A 9,272-nucleotide genomic window follows, 5' to 3' on the forward strand; every position below is an offset into this window, starting at 1 on the left:
ATCTTCTTATTATTTTATTTCACTTTGACATAATAAAAGAAAAACTAAAATTTAAATAAATATTACTATATTTATTTCAAGAAGTTTCAACTTATAGAAAACTATTTACACTAACTAATTTTCCATGATAATAAATTATACTAATTCTAGGATAAATCAGTTAAAATATAATACAAATTGATAAAATAATGAAATATAAAAATTAAAATACTATATAAATAGTTTAATAATATCATAAGTAATAACTTTTTTTGGAACCCTCCATTAGTAATATATTTTTTCTATTTTAATAGGAAATTATGTTTTAGAAAATATTTGTTTTAGATCATAATTACATCTGGAATACTAATTAATTTTTGTGTGCTTACTGGTTATCTTTTGTAATTTGTTATAGCTTTTGTTGAAATTTGTTTAAAACATGTTTTCTCATGCAATTTTAAAATAGTATTTGATAAATTAATAATATAATATACTTCTATAGTAGATTTTACTTTAGTTACTTACCACTTTATATCAAATAATTTATCCAAGGAAATTAGAGTAAAGCAAAACATAAAGGAACTAAAATGTAATGTAACCATTAATAATTTGGAAAGCAAGATGAACCCGACCACATATAAATGTTCTTATATATTCTGTAACTTTTAGTGTTGGCTGTATTGAACAAAAGCCTATAATTCATATTTCATCAAATATCCCCTTTTCATGTTTTAACATAATAATAAAGACAATATTGTAAAATATATACAAATTACATAATTAAATAGAACAATCAAAGAATATGTTAACTTTATATTACCAAAAAAAAAAGAGGAACGCCGCAAAGCAAGATGTATAGAATAATCTTTGCACTCTAAATATCGCGTAAACACTTCCTACTATTTTTTTCTTGAAGTATACGAACACACAATTTTTTAATTAAAATGGCATAACTTGACAAAGTAACAATGTATGAGAGAGACAATTTTCACACTAAAAGCAACTGATTTTCTTGTGGTGGCTGCCAACAGAACAACAGTTTAAAAAGCCTAATTCCTGTTTTGTGCAAGATGATAGATAAAAGGAGCTATCCGCAAAAAAAGGACTTCAGAGTCAGAGCATAAGAAGAAAGACTTGAGCATAGTCAAGTCTATGGAGCTTTTCCATGTTGATTCCACCCAAATTTTGCTGCTCCTCATGTGCAAACACTTCTCCTTCATCGCTTCCAACTATCAATAACTCTGTCGCATGTGCTACCATCCTAGCAACAATCAGAAAAGAGTACCGTCCTGATCTGTTGAACAATTTAGCATTTTACATGGATTTCGTAACAAAAAAAAAGACCGTCTTGCCTACCAAGAGCCAAACTCTTTTGAACACACTGCTAGTGCTAGTACAGCCTGCCTCATTTCATTATCAAATTTCTTTAATAAGGGAAGGGGATACTTGGTTGAGAAAGGCTGAATGGTTAACTATCACTTTTACGCGAGAAATGGGACCCTCCTCTAAGCCAACGTAACCAAGCCGAATTAGGATGAAATAATATGAGATAGTTACACCTCTGGTTGGGATTAAAATCCATTTTGACCTCATTGTTTTTTCCAAAGTTTCCAGTAAGCTGTCTCAGAAACTTATGGGAAGCGTGGCCTGAGACTGAACACATTTTCGGTCAGTAACCATTACTCAAACAGTTATAAGACATTGAAGTGAAAAGTGGCTGACCAGTGATTCTTGAGCTTTCCTACATTGATATGCACCCATCTCTGCCTTCCCCAGGCTAATATTATCTGTTTCGAAAAGCTAAGAAAATGCATGGAAAAATCTAGGCTAATAATATGTTATGAACTTTTAAGAATTTTGTTTATACCAGCTCAAGAGAACTTCTTCCATCGCCTTCTTCCTAATCCCAACCACTAAAGTGTCACTGTGATAGTTTGGTTCTGTTTCGCCATGTAAAGGTTCCAGACAGCTTCAATGGACGAAGAGTGCCTGTAGAAGAGCAGGAACCAACAGAGTGCCACAATAGCAGAGCCAAATCATGAAAGAACTCTCTCTTCTGAAAAAATGAAAGCAAAGCAAAAATAGCCGAAACATGTTATATTATTACAGAACATCAAAATTACATAAGTTTGTAATTGTCTAGAGTCTCAATGATTATCCTACAAATCTGAAAGCATGTTCTAGATTCACCGAGCAAAACAAACCAAGACCTTGTAATAAAAAAACTCGATTGTGGATACAAAAACAAAAACGATCAGTACTCATAAGTAACATCAAGCAAGGTAAGTTTAACCGCAGAGAGCTTGTGATCGTTGCTTTTTAGTTGAGTGACCATTTTTTTTACAAATACGTAAGGGTCCCAAAATGGGAAATGGAAGTATGAAACATCAAAGTTTAAAAAAGCGTTAATTAGAGTACAAACTAATTATCAGAATATCAGTAATATGATACCAACATCAAACTGACCTCCTTTTTCGACATTGCGAGACTCCCAAAAACGGAGGAGTCGCGTCTGTACAACCTGCCTGCACCCGCCTACCTTCAAGTTGGACGAATGGAGTTGTGAAGTAGCCATTCTTGTACAGAATCTCTAAGCGCGCAAATAAAAAGGAAACAGAAGGAAGTACATGCGTTTGAGAGGCCAATGAAAAGGTTATATATACTCTGGAAAAGGATCAGGAACGAAGAATTAAACATCCAGTGAAAGAAGAGAAAGAGGAACTACTGGGTTGTGTTGATTGTATACCATAACGGTGGAGCATTAAATCGATGGAGAGGTGGAAAAAGAAGCGTTAGGTTTCAGGCTTCTGAATTGAAGATCTAGGTAGACTGAAGGGCAATTGAAGCAATAGATGTGGGTCGGATCTTGTTGTGATCGAGGGTTTATAATATGAATAAGAGCCGAAGAGTCACTGAGTTATTACAGCTAAGTTTCAGTGTGATATCAACTGAGGCCGCAAACCCTAATAGCAGATAGGCCACGTGTGGAAAGTCAAGAGAATTAGCCCAGTTAACCAACAAACCATAAGAGCCCAGTTAGCGAGAAATAAACTGTAACAACGACAAAATAAAAAGCCACGTGGCATCAAAAGCCCCCTCTTCTATAGTGACGTGGAGGAAGGAGATGCTAGAGAAGTCTACTTTATATATAAAGATAGTGTTTTAAAATTTAGCGCCAAACGCTATTTTAAAATTTAAAATAATAAATGAACGAAATCATAAAAATATATTTTAAATTTTAATTTATTTTTAATTTCTTTTCATTATAAATTTCACTATTTGTTTTACAAATTTTACTATTTTATAGATATTATGTATTTGTTGCTATATTAACTTCATAAAAACTATAACTATTTTACTTTTTCACAATATTTTCATTTCTAGAATTTAATATTTTTTAATAGATTTTTATTCAATTTATAATTTAATTATTCGAAATATAAAAGTCAATTTATAATTGTTACTGTTTAATATTTATAAATAACATGTTAGGTTATGTATTATTATATTTTAGAAAACTGTATTTTTTATGTTTCTTCAGACTCACATAAAAAAATTGAAAATAATGAATGCAACAATAGTTTTCCTCTTTTGACCACCAATATTTAAGCTAAATAAAAAAATAACAGAAAACATAACTATTTAATCTATTCTTAGTTATAAAGAGTATTTATGGAGCACTTGATGTATTGTTAATATATATGGTTCAAATGTTACAAAAAAATGTGAATTTTATTATAAAATTTTAATATAAATTTTTAAAAATTTACACTGATGTGTCATATTTTCTTTTCTCGTTTGTTGAGATGGCAGAAAAATGTGTGTACTTATAATAGCAATTACTTTATTATTATAATGATGCGATTAAGATATGTATGACTTATCCTAGAAATCGAAATTCCAATGAACATAATTTATTTGATTAAATAGAGTAGTTGATTGTATTTTGTAGTAATTATAAATCACTTCCTAAATAAAAAAAATGGTAATTAATGGTGGTGAAATACTGATCGAAAATGGTAAATATCCAAAAAGAAAATATAGCTGGTCTTTGATCTCATTGTTTTAAATAATCTATTTTTATTATGCGTACTACCTTAAAATCCGGATCTTGCGCGAAATGAATTATGAAATAATAAATATATATTAAATAATTAAAAATTCAATAACTATTATATATATAATTAAATTGGTGTGAACAGTTAAATAAATTTTATTAATCCAGAAAACTTTATTTCTATTTTATATGATAAATAATTAAATTTAAATGATATTAAAACATATATAGTATATTTTAATATTGATATATATTAAATAATGTTTTAGTCATATTTTTGATGATTTATATCTTTTTATAAAAAACTTTAAATCACTGGTAACAAATTTTTCATTTTGGGATGTTTGAAAAACTTAATAATTTATATTTTAGAAAAAAAAATTCAATGAAAAATTTAAAATTTAAATGTTAATATTTTTTCAAAGCTTGTATAAACAAATTGTTCGAATCTTCAAAATTAAATATATCTTTTTGGTATATAGTTTAATTTAAATGATATATATATATATTTAAAATTAATATTTTTTAAACGAGACTTCCCAGTTATATGATTTGGTAATTATTTGTATCTTGTCGTAACATAAATTTTAAACCATGGATCACAAAAAATTTCAATGTGTGATTTTTAACCGTTTTAATAATTTATAGTTTTTTAAGAATTCAAAATATAACATATACGGAAAAATCTATATTTTATTATATAGTTAATTGTGGTTGTTTAATTTATTTTAAAGCTAAAATTGTTTTGAAAAGGATAAATGATACTCTAATTTCTATTAAATTTTATTATTAAAATCATTAATTGTCATATATACTTTAGCCATATTAGGTAATTCCGTAGTTTTATTTAAGAAAGGAATAAAAAATATTAGCAATTAATTTATGGTTAGTTTAATAAAAAAACTTATTATATATTTATATGGACGACATATATGTCTCTAAGAATTCTAAAAATCATTGTGATAATGACACATGGCTAGCAACATATACTTCTCATTAATATATAGGGGATATATGATTTGTCACATTGTTTTATACTGTACCGCTGGCCTGCTGATTTGGTCTAGTCAACTCTTACAATCTCTTCATTGACCATACCAAGACAAAAGACTCTGTTTCTATCGACTAAAGAAAAGCTTCGCTTGGCCACTCCTTCAGATCTATATGTTAACGTTCCACCATGGCACGACGTTTATCTCCAATATGCTTACGGGACATGTCTCATCCTCTGGCTGTTCCCTTTACTAATTGAAACCCACCTCACCGTTGAATCTCGACGCTCATATCTCTTTGCTTCATTGCCGTTTCTACTTCATATGCATCGAGAGTGAATCACATCAAGCTTTTGGCCAGAATCCATGGTTATCCGGTGATTCATCTATCTCTAAGAAAACCCCAAGAGAGTCACAAATAGAGACCCGAGGAATCCACGTTTATGTCTTTGGTGAATCTTTGCCGCAGTAATGAAAATGATGGAATTTCTATGCATCTCCACTGCCTTTCTGCTTCTCGATTCAAGTACACCACATCATTTCTATCGTCTGCAGCAGATGGGAATTCACTTTTGTCGTAGCCTGTTGTTTGAAAAGTAAACAAAAAGCGATAGTGGATGAAGCAATGAGATTCGTTATTGTCTGCATATCTATTTGTAGGATCCAAAAATCTTATTTAACATAGGAGGTGAAGAATCAAAAAATAATTAGAAATAGTGGGGCTCATGGAATAAAGGCCATAATACAGAAGAGTAATTACATGGTGTGAAGTTGAAAGGAAGCGTTTCAATGGGGTTTGCAGAGGAGGTGTGAAGACAACGATGTGAGAGATAGTGAGAAGACGTCATTGTGGCCTTGTAGATAGATTGCTAGCATATGTCTAAACCTCAAAGCCCATTAGTTAAGAGTCCATTACGAAAACTGAATCTCCTTGTTGCTACGTGTCTCTCCCTCCTTTCTCTATTTGATGACCTAACATTAGTAGGAAGGAGTAACATCTATACTATTAAAGCAGAATCCCTCGTAGGATTCTGTCCCTACTTTTGTTTTTATTTACAAGTCTCTGCCATTATCTGTTTTTCTTTAAAAAAAAATAGTTGTCGTCAATGTTTTTCGACCAATAGAACTCTTTTGCTTTTATGACCTTAACGATAAACTTCCAGCCGAACAATTTAGGCCCAGTTCGAGTAAGCCTATGCGTTTTTAAAGCCTATCACATTGAATGTTCAGCCCATTGGAATCATTTTGATAATCAAACCCCTTTCATTTATACAAATAATTTATACAAGCCCTATAACATATATTATACAAGTGATCTTACAACGTCTATGCCTTTAATATTATTAAAAATAATTTTGTAATGGTTTTATGCTAATTATATTTCCAGTATATAGCTATTTAGGTATTCTTCCAACCATATTACCAGTATATTCGTTAACAAAATCTGTTTCTAGCATTAGTAAATATTTAAACTTTTTTTAAGTTACTTTAAAAATGCTGGATATTAAAATTATTGAATTCTTATAACTTAGTGGTCAAGCAATATCATTTACTACAAAACTAACCAAACGATTACCTAGATTTTAGCTATAGGGAAAACACAATATCTTTTAAATATCGTTCTTCACACTATTAATTAGTTGCCATAAAAAAATAACTTGGACAACTGTCTATACGGATTTTAAGAGCAATCTCGGTTAATGGAAATATAAACAACATGGTCATTAAAAATATGGAAGCCGAATATGTCTTTTTTTTTTTGGATGGGTCCTATATTTTAAATTTGCAAAATTTTATGAGATACGATTCTTTTATGTAGCAGCAAAGTTCTCAGAAAACCTAAACGCCTCATGGTGTCTTCTTATCTATATTATAAACAGGAAAATGCTGGCTCTTAAAAAACAAATCTACTACCAAAACATATGTGGCTTCTAATGTGAAAGTTACTGCGATTAAAAATTATATGAAGCCTTGGAAATCAACTTGGTTTGTGCATGTGATGGTGCTTCACACTTGGAGATAACAGACAAAGTTATCCGGCGAAGACCAGGAAATCTTCTTATATGATGAGAATGTAAGGCTAAAACTATCATCATTTACTTTGTTTTAAATAATGTCTGTATGAAATATTAGATGTAAAATTTATAAAGAAAACAATATTAGATGTAAAATTTATAAAGAAAATAACTCTATTCGTTTACACTAATAATAAATTTAACTTATTTGAATGTATTAATTGATATTAAATATAGAGATTAATTTTAAAATTAATAAAAATTACATATAGAATTGTTAATTATAAAAATTTGGATAGTTATAGTGGTAGATTATTTTAGTAATTGTGATAATTATTTTTTAATATAAAAATGGAACCAAAAATAACAGAACAATAATTTTAACTTTAATAGGATTGTTTAATTTCAAAAAATATTAATATTCAATCGCTTTCAATTAGCATTAGATTATATATTATTACCTTTATATCTCAATAATTATCATCCTAAACATATAAAACAACTACTACACATATACAATAAAACACATCATATGCTATTTTTATATGTTACAAAATTTAATAATTATAAAACAAAATATTTTAAAAGATACAATCCCGCGCTTTGAAAGCGCGGATCAAAATCTAGTTTTTACTATTATATTAGATGTTAAAGGATAGTTTATATATAGTGGACATCAAATCTAACCCACAATATTAGAACAATATTGTGACCGTCCCGTGGAACCACCTGCCCATAGACCCAAGCTCACAGCGCTGCAGCGCACCGACCCCAACCCTTCTATTATGAGATTTCACTATCTCCATAATTAGGTTGTTGGTGAGACTCGAACCCAGGTCCTCACCCTTTAACAGCATTCCCACAGGACAAACTGTCACCAATTGACATGCAGATCAATTGGTGACAGCTTGTCCTGTGGGAATGTTGTTAAAGGGTGAGGATCTGGGTTCGAGTCTCACCAACAACCTAATTATGGAGATAGTGAGAACTCATAATAGAGGGGTTGGGGTCGGTGCGCTGCAGCGCTATGAACCTGAGGTCCATGGGCAGGTGTTCCACGGGCGGGTTGTCACAGAATGACTCCACTGTTGTTCACCCCTCTTTCTTCTCTATTTCAGGTGAGACAGACGAGTATATGATATTTGGACCGATTAGTCTTACTGAACTTTTTCTTTGGATTTTATTTTGGGCTCTGGGTGAGTGTAATTGGGTATATAGGCTTTTATAATACAATATTTTTGTTGATGGCACACTGTTCTCTGGATAAGAGATGACGGGTGTCATAGTTGAAAATAGACGTCTCAACAGCAAGGTTAATTTTCTCCTCAAGCATGAGTTTCACTGAAGTTCTTGAATCTAAAAAGAAGCTAGAAACCAACATCTGTAAATCTGTCTCCTTATCTTTTGCAGATGTTGTAGCGGCAATGAAGATCTAAACGAGCACAAGGACTGTAAGCAGTAATTTACACACAACTACGTAGTACTTTTACTTCTCATCATACCTGCCTCTCTAATCATTTTCTCAACAAATATGTTTTTCCCTCTCGAGATATTTTATGCAGTGACATTGATAGTACTGTGTTTATATGTAATACGTGAGCACGAGGAAAGAGTTTGGTGCTTGTACGTATTCAATATTTTGCGCAAATGCCACAAAACAACTTAATGGCCATAGATCATACAAGAAGATCAACAGCATCTTCAAGGTAACTTCACATTGATGCAGATGTTTTGTCGCATATATTACGAAAGATTAGGATTTCTGGCACTTGCGTTTGCGAGTAAAAATCGAGTGGTATGACTTCAAATTTCGGTCGCAATCGGATTCAATAAATGGTTATGAATGATGGATAAGTAAATGAATTGTATTTGCTGGTTCGAGATATTTCCTATAGTTGTTATGAAATTGAATTCTCTTTGTTGTTGTTGTCCATTCTTGTTAGACATCGTTGTCTTTGTCCACGTTTCTTTACTTTGACGTCAGGTAAAACAGTGAAAGCACTTGCCGCGTGGGGCCTCTGTTTTTGGTATTAGGCATAATCTTTTGCTCTTTTTGGTATATTCTTTTCTTTCTCTTGTAACAATTGTATATCGTAAAATAGTTATCATTTATGGTGTGGACGGTGTATACTAACAGTCAAATCGGGTTGAGTCTCACTTGAGTTACAACTTATACAACTCCTATGACTATCATGGTTCGATTTCGTAAAAAAGAATTATTAGAAAAGG

General features: G+C 31.0%; 2 long non-coding RNA genes across 4 annotated transcripts; one reads left to right on the plus strand and one right to left on the minus strand.

Moving 5' to 3' along the window:
* Window positions 1-897: 897 nt before the first annotated feature.
* LOC108849336 (uncharacterized) lies at window positions 898-2,916 on the minus strand. 3 transcript variants are annotated; one of them, XR_001942622.2, is made up of 5 exons: window positions 2,726-2,916; window positions 2,446-2,643; window positions 1,847-2,035; window positions 1,702-1,766; window positions 898-1,632 (listed from the first exon to the last, which is right to left on the minus strand). It is a non-coding gene; the product is annotated as an uncharacterized LOC108849336 (long non-coding RNA). The 3 variants fall into 3 exon arrangements; XR_001942621.2 differs by having other exon boundaries at window positions 898-1,240; window positions 1,336-1,632; window positions 1,702-2,035; window positions 2,446-2,916; XR_001942618.2 differs by having other exon boundaries at window positions 1,702-2,035; window positions 2,446-2,916.
* A 5,049-nt stretch (window positions 2,917-7,965) lies between these two features.
* On the plus strand, window positions 7,966-8,961 carry LOC130510663 (uncharacterized). The gene is made up of 2 exons (XR_008944375.1): window positions 7,966-8,355; window positions 8,454-8,961. It is a non-coding gene; the product is annotated as an uncharacterized LOC130510663 (long non-coding RNA).
* Window positions 8,962-9,272: the final 311 nt, after the last annotated feature.

This window comes from Raphanus sativus, chromosome 4 (assembly GCF_000801105.2).
Source record: "Raphanus sativus cultivar WK10039 chromosome 4, ASM80110v3, whole genome shotgun sequence".
NCBI lineage: Eukaryota > Viridiplantae > Streptophyta > Magnoliopsida > Brassicales > Brassicaceae > Raphanus > Raphanus sativus.